General features: G+C 39.2%; 1 protein-coding gene across 2 annotated transcripts in view; it reads left to right on the top strand.

The window, feature by feature from the left end:
• ZNF331 (zinc finger protein 331) overlaps positions 1 to 18,614 on the top strand; it is a 238,732-nt gene that overhangs the window by 206,431 nt on the left and 13,687 nt on the right. Inside the window, exons 1-2 of one of the 2 annotated variants that reach the window (XM_036833396.1) lie at positions 15,870 to 15,986; positions 17,030 to 17,095. The gene's annotated coding sequence lies outside the window, so the exon portion shown is untranslated. Of the gene's footprint in view, positions 15,987 to 17,029; positions 17,096 to 18,614 lie in introns of those variants that run through there. The other variant, XM_036833397.1, reaches the window with a different exon arrangement.

Raw genomic sequence — 18,614 nt, 5'->3', positions numbered from 1 at the left:
AAAAAGAATTCTAATCTCCAAAATTTACAAGCAGCTCATGCAGCTCAATATCAAAAAAACAAACAACCCAATCCAAAAATGGGCAGAAGACCTAAATAGACATTTCTCCAAAGAAGACATACAGATGGCCAAGAAGCACATGAAAATCTGCTCAACATCACTAATTATTAGAGAAATGCAAATCAAAACTATAATGAGGTATCACCTCACACCAATCAGAATGGTCATCATCAAAACATCTACAAATAATAAACATTGGAGAGGGTGTGGAAAAAACAGAACCCTCCTACACTGTTTGGTGGGAATGTAAATTGGTGCAGCCACTGTGGAAAACAGTATGGAGATTCCTTGAAAAACCAAATATAGAACTACCATATGATCCAGCAATCCCACTCCTGGGCATATATCCAGAGAAAACCATAATTCGAAAAGATACATGCACCCCAATGTTCACTGCAGCACTATTTACAATAGCCAAGATATGGAAGCAACATAAATGTCCATCAACAGATGAATGGATAAAGAAGAAGTGAAGATATATATATATATATATGTATACAGCAACATTGTTGAACCTAGAAATTAACACTATGTGAAGTAAGTCAGACTGAGAAAGACAAATATCATATGATATCACTTATATGTGGAATCTAAAAAAATGATACAAACAGACTTCCCTGGCAGTCCAGTGGTTAAGACCCCTCACTCCCAATGCAGGGGGCATGGGTTCGACCCCCGGTGGGGGAAGATCCTGCATGACGTGTGGCATGGCAAAAAAATGGAATGGAATGGAATGGAATGGAATGAATTGGAATGAAATCTTATTTACAAAACAGAAACACACTCACAGACATAGAAAACAAACTTATGGTTACCAAAGGGGAAAGGCAGGGGGAATGATAAATTAGGAATTTGGGAGTAACATATACACACTATTATATACAAAATAGATAAACAACAAGGACTTATTGTATAGCACAGGGAACTATACTCAATATTTTATAATTACCTATATGGGAAAATAATCTGAAAAAGAACATATATATCTATCTCTGAATTACTTTGCTGTATACCTGAAACTAACAGAACATTGTAAATTAACTATACTTCAATTTAAAAATTAAAATAAAAAATGATAATAATATAAATTCATCAATAAATAGATGTTAAATTAAGACTATTTCCATAACTTCTCACCAAGGCAGAATAAAACAAATATTGCTCATTAACCAAGAAGACAAATAAATTAAGTCATGAATGCAATAGAGGTAATAATTAAAAGACACAGACACACATAATTTTATTGGTAGGAGACACATGGGAGATTCAAATTTGAATTCAACACCACACTATCTTAAGTGTACTGAATTAAAAATTATCATTTACATTCATGAAATATAGGTAAAAACAAAATGCAATTAACTAACTTCAGGGAACCTATCGTAGGAAAAAAAAGAAAATTGTTATGAAATAGCTAAACAAGAATAAGACAAATTTTTCTCCCCAATTCTGAATATAACATATATATACTATTAAAAAATAATCCTTCTAAATAAGTATATTTTCAACTGTGACTAAGCACCCACTAAAGCCACCATTTTGAGTCACTGGCATGTGTTGCAAGGCAGGAGAATTTCACGGAAAATGCATTACAATCACTTATTAAAAGTCTCTAATGAGGGGCTTCCCTGGTGGCGCAGTGGTTGAGAATCTGCCTGCTAATGCAAGGGACACGGGTTCGAGCCCTGGTCTGGGAAGATCCCACATGCCACGGAGCAACTGGCCCCGTGAGCCACAATTACTGAGCCTGCGCGTCTGGAGCCTATGCTCCGCAACAAGAGAGGCCGCGATAGTGAGAGGCCCCCGCTTGCCGCAACTAGAGAAAGCCCTCACACAGAAACGAAGACCCAACACAGCCAAAAATAAATAAATAAATTTTAAAAAAAAAGTCTCTAATGAAAAATTTGAATGAATTATTATTTAAATGACAGTAGAGAAATTTATCATATTATTGATATATTGTTGCTATACATACACAAAATATCAAGTCTGTAACCCATTCTTTAGAAAAAAAATAAAATCTTATTTATAAATAAAAGAACACGAAAGTTGTAAAATATGCAAAGAATCACTGATACAAAAAATAAACTGTTGTGATTAAATTATATCACGATTCTCACACATTGAGAAAAGTAAATGAAAAATCTGACTACTTTTTGCTTGAAGTGAACCAAACATTTTCATAAATATGGATACCTACTAATTATCTAACTCACTTCTTTCCAAACATGTTTTTATTTGAGCTTGTTATATTAGATCTTTTGAATGTAAAATCATATATGATTTTGACATGGAACTAATCAGAAAGGGAAAAAATAGGATACAGTACCCATAAGCTTCATACTAAGTAAGAGAAACTTATTTAATTTCTTAATAACTATGATATGATAACAATTGAGACTTTAAAATATGGTGGGCAATGTTACAAGTGTCCCTATGGCATTAATATATTTAAGAATTCTATAAGTTAATAGGTTTATTAAATTAATGAATTGGGGCAAATACACTTAAAATGTCTAATGTTCTTTCAAAGTAAAAGAAAATTGGGAAGAGCCAGATCATGCAGGTCCTCACAGGCCAGGAGGAAGATTTTGGCTTTCATTGTGAATGTGAGGGAAAAAAATCACTGGAGCTGAAGAACACATGGAGGATTTAAGAGCACAAGGATAGGGCAGGACATGTCCCTCTTTTACAGCAACAGAAATAAACCTAGGGGCAGGAAAAGGCGTTCCAGCTTTGCTACTGTAACTACACGTTTACAGAGCTCCAAAACAGAGATGGATAAAACTGCCCTGCCCTGGGGAACGTACGTACCGCCTGTCTGGGAAGACCCTGTGACGGGCGATATCTGGCAAGATCAAACCTGCAGGAGAACAGACAGTGAGGTACAGAGAGATGGAAGGATCTTGGATTTGATTGACGATGCCAGGCGAGAAGACAAGCTGCCTTATGAGGATGTTGCAATACCACTGAATGAGCTTCCTGAACCTGAACAGGACAATGGCGGCACCACAGAATCTGTTAAAGAACAAGAAATGAAGTGGACTGGGACTTCCCTGGTGGCACAGTGGTTAAGAATCCGCCTGCCAATGCAGGGGACACAGGTTCGATCCCTGGTCCGGGAAGATCCCACATGCCACGTAGCAACTAAGCCTGTGTGCCACAACTACTGAGCCTGCGTGCCACAACTACTGAAGCCAGCATGCCACGAGCCCGTGCTCCGCAACAAGAGGAGCCACCGCAATGAGAAGCCCAAGCACCACAATGAAGAGTAGCCTCCGCTCGCTGCAACTAGAGAAAGCCTGTGCGCAGCAATGAAGACCCAACGCAGCCAAAAATAAATAAATTAAATAAATTTTTTTAAAAAAAGAAATGAAGTGGACTGACTTGGCCTTACAGTACTCCACGAGAACATTCCTCCCATAGGAAACTGATGCCTGGCTCATTGTTCATTGACAGATTTTTTAAAAATACACAGATACAAAATGTTTTCTTTCAGTCTCCTAATTTGAATCTTTTAGTAGTAGATCGATGCGCAAAAATGTACAACTAATTTTGTGGCCGCAAAATGCAATGTGAAAATACTCAACCAGAATGAGAAGCTGATTGCGATTTCTTGGTAATGCAGAATATCTGGCCCTTCGAACCTAAAGTTCTTCACTGACTAGCTTGTGTTTGAACATGATTCATTAAACATTTGCCTTTAACTCTGATTTTGCTTTACTGTCAGAGTTTAACACTTCCCAACTACTTATATGTGTCCTGTGACACAGGTGATTGAAGATATGAGGGAAAGGCGAAGAACGACGAAGCCAGACATGAGAACTAACTTCCCATATACCCACATTCTGAGACTCATCTGAGTGGGTGTGTGTGGAGTCTGTACATGTAATGGACATACAGATAGCCCATTCACTGACTAGTGAGATTCTTAAGATTCTCCATGATATTTTCAAACTTTGAATAAATTTACAAATTAAAAGCTGTCTTGGCAGTTAACCTCTGCTCTCCCTACAACTTCCATTGGTGCCACTGGAAAGGCGAGATGGACCACTGATTTTACCCAGTAACAGGATTTCTTATTTTCTCAAAGCCCTTTCAGATATAACTGAAGCTCCATGGAGTCAGTATTTAGTTACACGTTTGTGAAAGAACTTGTATTTTGAAAAACGCATTGATGGACATTTATCTCCTAGAATTATTTGTCTCTTTTATGTGGTATCTCTCTTGTTCTCTCCCCAGATTGTAAACTCTGTGGGAAGAGGCCCTGGCTTTTACACCTGTATCCCTCATTGAAAAACTGGAAACACTGAATAATTGAAATCTCTAAAAAAGAAGAAGAAAAAGAAAAGAAAAAGAAAAAAAAGAAGCCTAGGCTTCTCAAAAATAATTCTAGTGAAGCAGATCTTTCCAAACCATATTATTAAGTCTGGCTTCCTCTGTGATCTTTGGACCTCTCACCTGCGTCATCTACTTCATTCAGTCACACCTAGCCCAGGGATTCTTCTTTTACTCCAAAAAGGGGGCCTTTTCATTAGAAAAATAAACATAATTAGGAGTTTGGGCTTAACATATACACACTACTTATATATAAAATAGATAGCGGTGCTTCCCCAGTGGCACAGTGGTTAAGAATCCGCCTGCCAATGCAGGGAACTCGGGTTCGAGCCCTGGTCCAGGAAGATCTCACATGCCGTGGAGCAACTAAGCCCATGCACCACAACTACCGAGCCTGCGCTCTGCAGCCCGTGAGCCACAACTACTGAGCCCGCATGCCACAACTACTGAAGCCCGCACACCTAGAGCCCATGGTCCGCAACAAGAGAAGCCACTGCAAAGAGAAGCCCGTGCACTGCAATGAAGAGTAGCCCCCGCTCGCCGCAACTAGAGAAAAGCCCACGTGCAGCAATGAAGACCCAACGCAGCCAAAAAAATCAAATAAATTTTTTTTTAAAAAGATAAAATAGATAACCAACAAGGACCTACTGCATAGGGCTGGGAACTATACTCAATATTTGTAATAACCTATAAGGGAAAACAATCTGAAAAAAATATATATGTATGTATAATTGAATCACTTTGGTGTACACCTGAAACAAACACAACATTGTAAATCAACTGTACTTCAATTAAAAGAAAAAGACATAAGTTTTGCTAGAGATCCTCCATATTCCAATCCAGTGTTGTGCCGAGGTGAGAAAGCACTGTAAAATGTTAAAATATTCTAGAAATTGATTCCCCAAATACTGTTTTTTGAAAGCACCTTTACTATACCAAGCAACAGTTAAAAATCATATTCTGAGATTCTGTCCAAGTACAAATAAATCAAATATAAGGGATGAAAATCTGTTTTTAAGATGCAGACAGAAATATGTATCTATCTATTTATTTGCCGCACCGCGCTGCATGTGGGATCTTAGTTCCCCGAGCAGGGTTTGAACCCGTGCCCCCTGCAGTGGAAGTGCGGAGTCTTAACCACTGGACTGCCAGGGAAGTCCTGGGCAGCACTATTTTATACCACTGAACATTTATAGAATTACCATTAATCTAGAGTGAAGGATGCAGATTACCTCAAGAAAGAGGAAGGTTAGAATAATGATGAATCATCATGAAACCTTTCTGTCTATACCCACAAACTCCCATTTTTTCCTTGAAAGCAGGGATCTGAAACTCTACTGTAGGAAGCAGAAGATTCCAGGAGACATTCTACAAATGAAGGAACCAAAACCCTGTGGGTGAATAAAGAATTCTGGAAGGAAGCTATCCTCACCCAAGGAGACCAGGTTCCTATAGTTCTCTAACATCACATCCCTGTACAATTCCCCTGGAGGGAGTTCAGGCATTCTCACTCATCCTGAGAAAATTCTATGGTCACATCTCTGAATGTCAACAGGCCCTAAAATAAAAAGTACATTTGTTGAGTCACAACAGGAAGAGTTCATAATTTGGCCCAAGAGAGTAGTAAAAGGAGTGGTTTGATTTAGGAGAGTGTCTTGAATTATCTGATAAAATAATTTTTACACAGTAATATTCCCTACTGTATTTCTAACTCCAAGAAAAGAGGATGACATACGATCCACAAAACCACTATAGAGACTATAATTATCTGGAAGAGAAATTATAAAATGATGGCATCAACACAGGCATATGCATTTTTGAGTGTTGTACTTTTATTATACAGGATAAATTGTGTATATTTCTCAGTAAATATACATGATGAGTCAGAAGTAAAACTTTCCAATTTTAATGTGTAAACAAGCAAACTGGAGATACTGTTAAAATGCGGAATCTGATCCAGGAATTCTGGGGTGGGGCCTGAGTTCCACATTTTTAACAAGTTCATTTTTCACTAGTGGTGTCAGTGTCTCTGGTCCATGTACCACATATTTTGATAACATAAAGGTAGAACAGCAAGGTAAGAATTTATAGTTAATCTTGAACTGAAAGTGTTTTATGGATTTTACAGGTCTAATAGAATAGTAAGCACACCAACAACAATTCTTTTTGAATATTTACTGTATACTTTCTAGCTTGTTTTTTTTTTTTACATAGCATTGAATGCACCACATAAATAATTTAAGAAACATGACATTACTGTTCCTCTTTTCTTGAGCATATTTGTCAACCATTCAGTAAATGATAGAGCCTGGGTTTTACTCCAGTTTACCTGAACTAGAATTTATCTACAAAGAACACAGACAAATACACAGAGACAATCCTAATGAATGTTTATATCAGTGTCTGTAATTAGGAAGAATAATAGAAATAAGAAAAAATGGATCAGATAATGTTAACACGATGTACACAGATATACATAAAAATGGCGACTTTGTACATATTAAAAGTTATATAGAAGAAAATATTCATAGCAATGAAATTAGTATTATTTTTTACTGAGTAAATCTTATAAATCTATTTGTGGAAGATATCCTTTGTATTTCTAAAATACACCATGATGCAAACGTATACAATGATATAAAATAAATTAGAGTTATTGGTTCTGAATCTTTTATTTCTTTACAGATCTTTATAATTTGTGCTGGGCTATATTTATGAATATTGACACAGTTGAACATATATTAGTAATACTATCCTTGGAAACTTTTTGGAGAACACAAAGAAATGATAAAGAAGAATATGTCTGTAACGTGAGCATGGAGTATAATGGAAACTATCAAAACCTAGGCTTGACTGATAAAAACCTCTGCTTACAAAACTCAATATCTCTACTAAACACAGTTGAGTGTTCATATTTCAAAGCAAACTAGAAGCAAAGAGAAACTAAGAAGAAATGGAGTTGCCATATTAACTGGGACATCCCTCACTATATCTTTCCAAGAACTTTATTAAAGAAAAAAGGGAAAAAATAGGAACTTCATAGTACAGCAATCTGGCAGAAAACACCTGAATCAGTGAACATCAGGTATAATGGGATAAATTGGTATCAGGTGACTGAAACACTCAGGAGGACACATTGTCAGTGCTTGGGTATTTTGGGCAAAAATAAGGAAATCTGAATCTATCTTGAAAAAAATGTCAGTTTTATGCAAATTTCAATCCATATATACCTCCCTTGTTTTGTATCCATAATAGTGCATTTAAATAATAAGTCTTTGTTACCAATGTAGAGAATAGTCTATAATTTTTTTCAGAACTTTCTAAGGAATTCTGGACCACTAAGATCATCCTGTTTATACGTGCATTTTCTTAATCCTGTTCTAAAGAACTGATGTTGCATCCAGATGTAAGGTAACCACTCCACCTTCCCCAAATTCACTTAGATACCAACACCCAACCCCATCCCAATGGGAATCTTGGGTACTAATGCCTTCCCATGTTGATCTCTCACAAAGGAAATATTTTCAATACTTGAAATTCATTAAATCTTATTGAGACTTCTTCATGCTCTACAGGGAGCTTGGATGCAAACAATAGAGAAGTCTCTGGGACATAAGGGAGAAGTAGTCTAAAGACATGATCTTGACTATCATAAGAATAAATGTTTAAAAATAAGTAGTTGAAAACAACCTCGCTAGGCAAGAACACCAAAAGTAGATAATTAAAGGTTTGCAGGTTCTCGATCCATGACATTTCAGGAGGAAAAGCAAACCCAGCCTCTGACCCAGGACAGGACACTTACCTGAGAAGCTGCCAATCCTCCTCTTCTTCCTCCTGCACTGGGTCCTTTTCTCATCAAGATTATACTGAGGAATCACATCAGCATCTTGAGAATATGCCTTCAACGGTGTCGGCACAGCTCTTTCTCCTGCTCCCAACACACCCACAGGCAGAAGGGCCTTGAAATGCTGAAAAGGCCAGTCTCTCCTGTCCTTTGTCTCAGGAGAGATTCAGGAACAATCAGCTCCTACATGGAGACCAATCTATGAGTTTTTCTTTGTTGTCTACAGTTCTTCTCTCTTCATATAACTGTCCCAAAATTCTGCTAACATGGGGTATGTGGGCTTCACCGACTAGCCCCTTGAAAGCCGACGCAGAGCAAAACTTACTGCCTCTCCTTGGACTAAAGCTTGCTCTGAACTCTCACAAATATACCCAGAAGCCCACGTACTTAACCCTGGCCTCACCATAGAATCACCTGGAGTACTTAATTAAAATAACACTGATGATCTCACAGGACTAATAGATGAACTCTGTGGGGAGGGCACAGGTGATGTTATTTCTTAATACTGGTCATCTGATCCTAATGGGAAACCAGATGGGAACCACTTAGCTAAACATTTTTTTCTGAACCTTGAAAATGAATACAAATCTCTTTGGGATCAGGACTCCATTCTAAGAAGTTGTGAATCTGCAAGTTTGAGGTGGTGCCCATGAAATGACATCTTTAACAAGTTTCCTGTTGGTGCTGACGTTGTTCCGCCAAGACTCATTTTCAGTAGCACTGACCTAGAGATACCACACAACACACCTGAGACCTCTGAGTAGTATGAGGATTTGGGGCTGGAACTTCTAGAAGCACAAGATCTGTCAGCCTGATTCTCTGAGAAGCTTTGAACATTGTAAGTTTGCTTAAATAGTCCCAATAAACCTTGATTGGTAAGCAGGACTCCCAATTTTGTTAAGTTTCAGGAGCTACTCTTACTGGCAGACATATGATAACACTTTTTGATAGAGATGTTGAGATCAAGCCATCTGAATTGCCAACAAATCACCTATAGGGTGAAAACGTGGGATGTAAAAGGATGGAGGTACTCAGGCTACATCCTATTCTATCACGCCCACGGTTGGCAGACAGTGAGGGAGTTGGTCTCACTAACACTCCTCTACCTGCACTTCTCTGTAATGAGGACACTCCCTCTAAAACACATAAATCAGGGAAATACATCATGGAACACATCAATTCCTGCTATAAATTCTGAAGCAGCAAAAAATAACAGGATGTTGAATTCATCTAAAAAGTTCTGTCTGCTTTGTTATGGTAGCTTCCTCCCCTGGTGTGAACCCTTTCCGAAAACAATAAGTTGAATATATTTTGGGTTTTCTTTTTCTTTTCTAAGTGGTCACCATGGATTTTAACATCTGAAAATGTCAGATGCTCTAGCAATATTACAATCACCAAGTGTGTAAAAGGATTCAAAGGGCTAGTTATGGGAGGTTACCATGAAGGGCTGCTTAAGGGAACTGGGAGATTTCATTTTCCTTGGGCTCTTCACACTGAGATCTCTGTTGCCTATTTCTCTTTGTAGCTACCACCATCTAGAGAGTGACCAGGATAAGAGGCTTCACTCTATCTGCCCATGAGTGCAACCATGCTTAACCCCACCATCCTTGTTGCTTCCAGACTCCCCTGTTCCTAGTATCCCCTCCATTCACGACATAGCATAAAATAGGATGGTAACATGTATAACTGTATAAAACAAGCTAAAATATTTCAGTTTTTCCCTTCCTCATAATTCCAATGAATAGATGTAGCTTTTTGATGAATACACCTGAAGTCGGTGTATACGTATAGCGAGGTATCAGAGTACACCAAGAAGACGGTAACTACACACAAATACCAGCAAGATACATTTCTGTTTAGTTTCAAGCACTCTATTGGCTAATTGCAGCTCAACCAATAAACTTGCAATATTTTTGAATCACCCAAAGCTCTACATCAACGTTGGTAACTCATTGTCCTACTCCTTCCACCAGTAGGACAACAAACAAAAATTAAGTACATTTAGGCTGCTTGTTTCATCCTTACCTTATATAATCAGCTGTATTAACATATAGGACAATGGAAGGCACATATTCCCGACTCACACACTACTTGGACTAGAGAATTTGCTACTTTTTACTGGGACTATTCTCCGAGTCCTCAACCAGCTCTATGAAGAGGCCTTATTTACTCTGTTTAAGGAAGTCACGTCTCTAGCTCCCCACCTCCACCATAAACCCCCAGAGGGCATAATTGTGTCTTCTATCCCCCACAGTCTGTGTGTCAGTGCCTCATAACAAGGTGCTCCATAAATATTCTTCACGTTGAACTGAACAAGGTGTGAGCAAACAGGAAGTGCCCTGGTGGCTATTGGAAGGGGAGTCTTCCACTGGTTCATTTAAAGGGGAAATATTACCTATTGCTGCAGGTGATAATTAGGGTTTATTAGAGTGAAGAAAAAGAGAAAAGAGAAGAAACATTATCCCCTCTAATTTGCATTTTTTTTAAATCTTGGAGAAAATGGAAAAAAAGAAAAAAGAAAGTCATGTCTCTCTGGGTATCCCATTATCACCAAAGAAAAGAAATTTGGAGAATCTGGAAAGAAATTTGAGGTGTCTTTGATTTTACCATATTTGCAAAGACAACATGTTAGCCTGATAATTTCATGGGTTTGGGCAAAAATAAATAATAGTTAAATGCCTTAATATGAGACAAAATGCTTTATCTTTCATGACATAACAGGAAGCTAGAGTTTCATGATTATCTATGTTCACCTTGTCCACCCCAAATTCCACAGGGTGATGCAAAGAGATCCAGGTGGATGCTGTGCATGGGAGAGGTTTGGATCACAGCTGAGGATTCCTTAGTTCAAGATACCCCAATCTCTTAAAATGAGTTGCAAGCAATCCTGCCCAATATTTGATCAGAGGGAGTCATTATCTTTATTATATTAGTTAGGCAATTATTCTGCCCTGTGCCCCAGTGAGAGACACTACTTACATCTTCCAATTCAGTGTGGTAAAAAATTCTTGAACAGAGAATGTAAGCAGACATTGTTTCTGTCAAGGACCTGAAACTTACGACATATGAGGAAAAGCAAAGCCTGGTATTGTCCCTCTGGACAGAATGTTTAATCCAAGTAGTCTAGTGTCTTTGCTTCTTTTTTAATATGTATATATAAAATAGTAGACCCTTGATTCTGCAAAGATTTACGTGCTAGGGAGCCCCTGTTGCTTTGAACCAAGGACATAATGAATGTAATTTTCCTTACCTGTGTATCTAATAACATGAGACCTACCTGTTACAGGTGACCAGTTGGCCATAGGTACTAACAGAGGTACACGGAAGAAAGAACAGCAAATTACTAAATGTCCCAGAAGGTAACAAAAACCGTACTTCTTGACAAGTTTATTTAATCCAGTGTGGTAGAAAAACCACAGCTCAATAAATGTATCATTTAAATTAAAAAAAAAAAAAAGAAAATCAATAGGCAACAATGGCCTTAAATGACACAATATATCAGTTGGACTTAGTAGATATATTACAGGACACTACATCCAAAAACAGCAGAATATACATTATTTTCAAGTATATATGAAACATTCTCCAGAACAGATCACATGCTAAGCCACAGAAAATATAGGTCAATATCTGTAATGAATATAGATGTAAAAATCCTCAACAAAATATTAGCAAACTGGACTCCAACAATATATTAAAAGGATCATACACCATAACCCAGCTGAATTTCTTCCAGGGTCACAAGGATGGTTCAACTGTCACTATTTGCAGATGACATGATACTTTATATAGAAAACCCTAAAGTCTCCACCCACAACTATTAGAACTAATAAATGAATTCAGCAAGTTGCAGGATACAAGATTAATATACAGAAATCTATCGCTTTTCTACATACTAATAATGAACTATCAGAAAGCTAAAGTAAAAAAAAAATCCCATTAAAAATCACAACAAAAAGAATAAAATATCTAGGAATAAACTTAACCAAGGAAGTGAAAGACCTATATTCTAAAAACTATAAAACACTAGTGAAGGAAATTGAAAATGATACAAAGAAATGGAAAGATATCCAGTATTCATGGATTGGAAGAATATTGTTAAAATAGCCATACAACCTAAAGCAATCTACATATTTAAGGCAGTTTCTATCAAAATACCCATTACATTTTTCACAGAACTAGAACAAATAATACTAAAATTTATGTGGAACCACAAAAGACCCTGAATAGCCAAAGCAATTCTGAGAAAATCGAACAAAGCTGGAGGTATCACACTACCTGACTTCAGACTATACTACAAAGCTGCAGTAATCAAAACAGTATGGTAGGGACTTCCCTGGTGGTGCAGTGGTTAAGAATCTGCCTGCCAATGCAGGGGACATGGGTTCGAGCCCTGCTCCAGGAAGATCCCACATGCCACAGAGCAACTAAGCCCATGCACCAAAACTACTGAGCCTGTGCTCTAGAGCCCACAAGCCACAACTACTGAGCCCACATGCCACAACTACTGAAGCCCATGCACCTAGAGCCCATGCTCCACAACAAGAGAAGCCACCACAATGAGAAGCGCACACACTGCAATGAAGAGTAGCCCCCACTCGCCACAACTAGAGAAAGCCTGCGCACGGCAACGAAGACCCAACGCAACCAAATAAATTTTAAAAAAAACCAAAAAACAAAAAACAGTATGATACTGGCACAAAAACAGACACATAGATAAATGGAATAAAATAGAGAGCCCAGAAATAATCCCATGCATATATGGTCAATTAACCTATGACACAGGAAGCAACAATATACAATAGGGAAAAGACAGTCTCTTCAATAAGTGGTATTAGGAAAACTGGACATCTATATATGTAAAAGAATGAAATTAGAACATTTGATCACACCATATACAAAAATAAACTCAAAATGGATCAAAGACCTAAATGTAAGACCAGAAACCGTAAAACTCCTGGAAGAAAAACATAGAACACTCTTTGACATAAGTCGTAGCAATATTTTTTGGGGGTCTGTCTCTTCCAGCAAAGGAAAGAAAAACAAAAATAAAGAAATGGGATCTAATTAAACTTAAAAGCTTTGCATAGCAAAGGAAACCATCAACAGAATGAAGAGACAACCTACTGAATGGGACAAAATATTTGCAAATGATATGTCTGAAAAGGGGTTAATATCCAAAATATATTAACAACTCATACAACTCAATATCAAAAACAACAACAACAAGAACTCAATTAAAAAATGGGCAGAAGGGCTTCCCTGGTGGCGCAGTGTTTGAGAATCTGCCTGCCAATGCAGGGGACATGGGTTCGAGCCCTGGTCTGGGAAGATCCCACATGCCGTGGAGCAGCTGGGCCCGTGAGCCACAATTACTGAGCCTGCGCATCTGGAGCCTGTGCTCAGCAACAAGAGAGGCCATGATAGTGAGAGGCCCGTGCACTCGATGAAGAGTGGCCCCCGCTCGCCGCAACTGGAGAAAGCCCTCGCACAGAAACGAAAACCCAGCACAACCAAAAATAAATAAATAAATAACCCTACACCTTAAAAAAAAAAAAAAATGGGCAGAAGACCTGAATAGACATTTTTCCAAAGAAGACCTACAGATGGCCAAAAGGCACATGAAAAGATGCTCAACATTGCCAATCATCAGGGAAATGCAAATCAAAACTACAGTGAGATATCACCTTACACCTGTCAGAATGGCTATGGTCAAAAAGACCACAAATAGCAAATGTTGCCAAGGTATGGAGAACAGGGAACTCTAGTACACTGCTGATGTGAATGTAAACTGGTGTATGTAGGCATTATGGAAAACAGTATGGAGGTTCCCCAGAAAACTAAAAATAGAACTACCCTATGATCCAGCAATTCCACTCCTGGGTATATATCTAAAGAAAATAAAAACACTAATTCAAAAAGATACATGCACCCCAATATTCATAGCAGCATGATTTACAACAGCCAAGATATGGAAGCAAACCTATGTGTCTATCCACGGATAAATGGATAAACAAGATGTGGTTTATATGTTCAATGGAATATTACTCAGCCATAACAAAAGATGAAATTTTAGCTACTTGCAACAACATGGATAGACCTGGAGGGTATTATGCTTAGTGAAATAGGTCAAACAGAGAAAGACAAACACTGTATGCTATCACTTACATGTGGACTCTAAATAAGAAAACAAATGAATAAATATAACAAAACGGAAACAGACACATATAGAAAGAACAAACTAGCGGTTATCAGTGGGAGGAGTACTGGGGGAGGGGCAAGATAAGGGTTGTGGATTAAGAGGTAGAAAGTACCATGTTTAAAACAAATAAGATACAAAGATATATTGTACAGCACAGGGAATATAGCCAATATTTTAATAACTTTAAATGGAGTATAACCTATAAAAATATTATATCACTATGTTGTACACCTGAAATTAATATAATATGTAAATCAACTAGAATAAAAAATAAAGAAAAGATTAGAATAATCTAGGGAAATGCCATCCCTACACAAAAATGCATAAACAATTGAGAGTACTGGTTTATGTATGTGTTTCACTTGGTCCCATTAGAAGATCAATAAAACCTGTTTGAAAAACAACAATAACAAAAACAATTTATGGGAGGCAGGTAAACCCCCAGGATAGAAACTGAGCTCTTTCATAGTAGAGGTGTTAATAAGATGGGGTGAGATCTTAGCACAAAATTCGTAGGCACCTTAGAAAGTAAATATGAGTATTACTGACTCACAGCAAATAAACCTAAATTAAACTAATACATAAACAGTATAAAACAGCATGATATACAAAAAGAGAACACTTACTGAAAGATCTCATGGCCTTCCTTACTGCAAGCAATGCCTGTATCATAATTGACGGAAACCAGGTATGTCAGCCTAAAATATGCCTCTTTGACATAAAAATTATTTTGAGCTGAAGGCAATTAAGAAGCGGTAAACATGCAGAAAGACCCCCTTCTCTGTCCAAAGGCAGGAAATAAATTCTTCTTTTAATGGAGATAGACTCTTACCAGTCCACAGATGGCACCAGAGGAATCTGCAAACAAACCTCATTAAATGAAGATAAGGATTACCAGGCCCTAATTGGACTATCACTAGCCCATTGCACTGTCAGTACTTCACAAATTTATCCTTTCTTTGTCTAAAAGGTATAAAAGCTTCCTGCTCTGGTTACTTCTTCAGGGCTTCATTCTCTTCTGAACGCTCCCATGTACATGTAAAAATTTAATAAAATTTGTATGCTTTTCTCCTGTTAAAATAATAATAATAATAATAATTTTAAAAAGAAAAGAAATCTGAACGGCTGGTAGGTCTCCCAGCATTTACAAATTCTGCGACTCTGAAATACGCTCCCTCCCAAGTCACAGCTCCTCTACAGGCAGGGAGAGAAGCCTTCTGAAGGCCTGTGTATTACCTGAGATGCGAACTACATTTCCCAGAAATCTCTGAGGCACAGCTCTATTAGTGCCGTTGTGGAGTTGCATGCTGGGAAAGAGAGGCCGTGCGTTTTCAGCCCCGCGGATTCCCGGGTTTTCGGACTACGTTTCCCAGAGGGCTCTGGGGCACGGCCCCATTAGCAGCTCGGGGAGTTGCATGCTGGGAGGTGCGCTTTCTGCGAAAAGGATTTTTATTCAAGCTCTGGTTTCCTGGTGACCCTGTCCGGAGTTAACCTCAACGCCGGCGCGCCCTCCCGACGCCGTCGGTTGTTGGGCCCCAAACGGTGAGTAATTAGCATCCCAGGAGGAAAACAGAGTGGAATACGGCGGGCGATGGCGATGAGGGAGGAGAAGAGGCCCGAAACGGAGCCTCGGCCTCTGGCTTCGGGAGCGCTGCGGAGGAAGTGCGAGCGTGTGCGTGTGTGTGTCTCTGTGTGTGTGATCAGGGGCTCGGCCATGTCTACAGACTGAGATATGCGCGTGGGCGTCGGTGAGGGAGACAGGCCAGGTCCCTGTGGTTGTGACGCACTTGCGCGTGAGTGTGTGTAGGGGGGGACGAGACGCGGCCCCCTCCCGGTTTGTGTGCCTCCCGTGCGTGTGAGCATATGTAGGGGTGACGCGGCCGGGCTGTGACTCTTCCACTGTGCTCTGTGTGAATTACATGCGTGTGGGCTCTGCGGGGGTGGCGGGGCCCAGATGTGTCCCCGAGGCTATGAGATGTGCCGTTGCGTTTCTGTGGGGTTGGCGCAGCCGTGTACCATGTCTCTGGCGTGGGCGTCAGCCGGTGTGACAGAGCCGAGGTGTATGCGATTGTTCAGCTGTGACAGGTGCAGGACTGTGCTTGGGTGTATGGCCCCGGATTGAGTGTGTGTAACCTGTAGCTCTGATGTCTCTGCTGCTTCCTCTCCCTTCACGTTCCAACCATGCTGGTACTTGTTTGGGCACAGTGGCCCCAAAGGAAAGTCACAGCCTGAACGCTGTAGTGAAAATGACAAGAATGGCACAGACATGGTCATGAGATGGCAGTTTTAGAGCTAGAGGTGCTCTCCATCTAAAATTCAGGCTACCTGAATGACAGAATGGAAGGGCCTCCGGAATAAGATTCTTTTCTGGAAGCGAGAGGTCCCTGACCTAGGAGGTGGGGGTACCCCAATTACTAGAGTCTAGTTTCCACGAATCTCTGAAATACTCAGATGTGGGTGCCCTCTTATTTCTGATTGGTTTTAGATAAGACATGGGAACAGGTGTGGCCTCGGAGCGCATTTTCGGATGTAGTCTGTGCTCCAGAAAAGCCCTAGTGTCTCATTCTGACCTCTCTTTCCTCCAGGCCAGCTGTCCTCCAGAAAAAACATCCCAAGGAAAAAGAATCATCATCACAGATCTTGAAATCAAGGTTCAGATGAGTTACCTTCTTGTTCAGTAAATGATTTGTGTTTATAGCACTTAAGAATATTTGCTTTCCTTGCCCCGAAACGTCCCCTTTAATAGTGACTTGACCCAGTAATTTCTTCCCAAGAGGTGTGACAAGAGTCGTGAATGTGTATTCCCCATTGACCAACCCTCTCCAATGAGTACTCACATATTCAATAAGCAAATTGTTCACATCCTCCTGTGTGGTCTTCTAAGACTCCGCTAGGATCGAGGAATACTACTGGGAGGTTAATGTGAGCACTTTTAGTGTGTGATTTGGTAAGGAGGATATTAATCTTTAGGTGGAATCAAAGGCTAGATATCTTTGGTCTTTTCCACAGGGCTGACTTTCAGAGCACAGTAAGAAAGGAGAAGGTTTGATTGTTTTAGTCAGTTAGTGACAAAGTTATCAGCTTTGTGAGGCTTTTAAGAGTGGGGTTTGAGCAAAGGTCTTTGTCATCAAAGGCAAGGCTTTTTTTTTTTTCAGTAATCAATAAATAGAAATTTGTTGTATTAGCCAGGTCTTATTTGAGGTCTGACAGTTTCAATGTTTCGGTTACATCTTTGTATGAACTGTGAGAAGCAGTATGGTTTGATGCTGATTATGAGTTCTGGATCTAGAGCAGGGATTGGCAAACTTTTTCTCTAAAGGGTCACATATTAAATATTTCATGCTTTGTGGGCTACATATGGTTGCATATTGTTCTTCTTTAATAGATTTTATTTTTTAGAATGGTCTTAGATTTAAAGAAAAATTGCAAAGATAATACAGAGAATTCCCAGGTACCCTGCACCCAGTGTCTTCTATTATCAACAACTCAATTCTGAACCATTATCATCAAGTGATGTCTTTGCTTTATTCAGATTTCCTTACTTTTTACATAATGGTTTTCATCTGTTCCAGGATCCCATCCAGGATACCACATTACATTTTGTTGTCATGTTTCCTTAAGGTCCTCTTGGCTGTGCCCATTTCTGACTTCCATTGTTTCTGATGACTGTGACATTTTTAAGTGGTACTGGTCAGGTATTTTGTAGGATGCCCCTCTATTGGAATGTGATGTTTTCCTCATGATTAGACTGTGTTTATGGGTTTGGGGGTGGAAGATCACAGCAGTAAATTACCACTTTCATCACATCATAGCAAGAAGACACACTATCAACAAGATTTATGATTGGTGAGGTTGAAATTGATCATCTGGCTTAAGTAGTGTTTGTCAGTTTCCTCCACTGTAAAGTTACTCGTTTTTTTCAAAGACTGTGTCACCCTGAGTGACGGCTACATATTTCAAAACCCCAAGTACTACAGCCTAGTCCCTCTGACTCTGCTTCTGTCCTCACATCTTTCTCTCCTCTTTCATCCCCCTTACTTACTTTTGAGGACCCTCATGATTACACTGGGCCCACCTGGCATAATTCAGGATAATCTCCCCATTTTAAGGCCAGATGGTTCGGGACTTTAAGTCCCTCTGCAACCTAACTCCCTTTTGCTGTGGAATGTA

This window comes from Balaenoptera musculus, chromosome 19, assembly GCF_009873245.2.
Source record: "Balaenoptera musculus isolate JJ_BM4_2016_0621 chromosome 19, mBalMus1.pri.v3, whole genome shotgun sequence".
In the NCBI taxonomy this organism is placed as follows: domain Eukaryota; kingdom Metazoa; phylum Chordata; class Mammalia; order Artiodactyla; family Balaenopteridae; genus Balaenoptera; species Balaenoptera musculus.
This window is presented reverse-complemented; position numbering and strand designations above follow the sequence as displayed.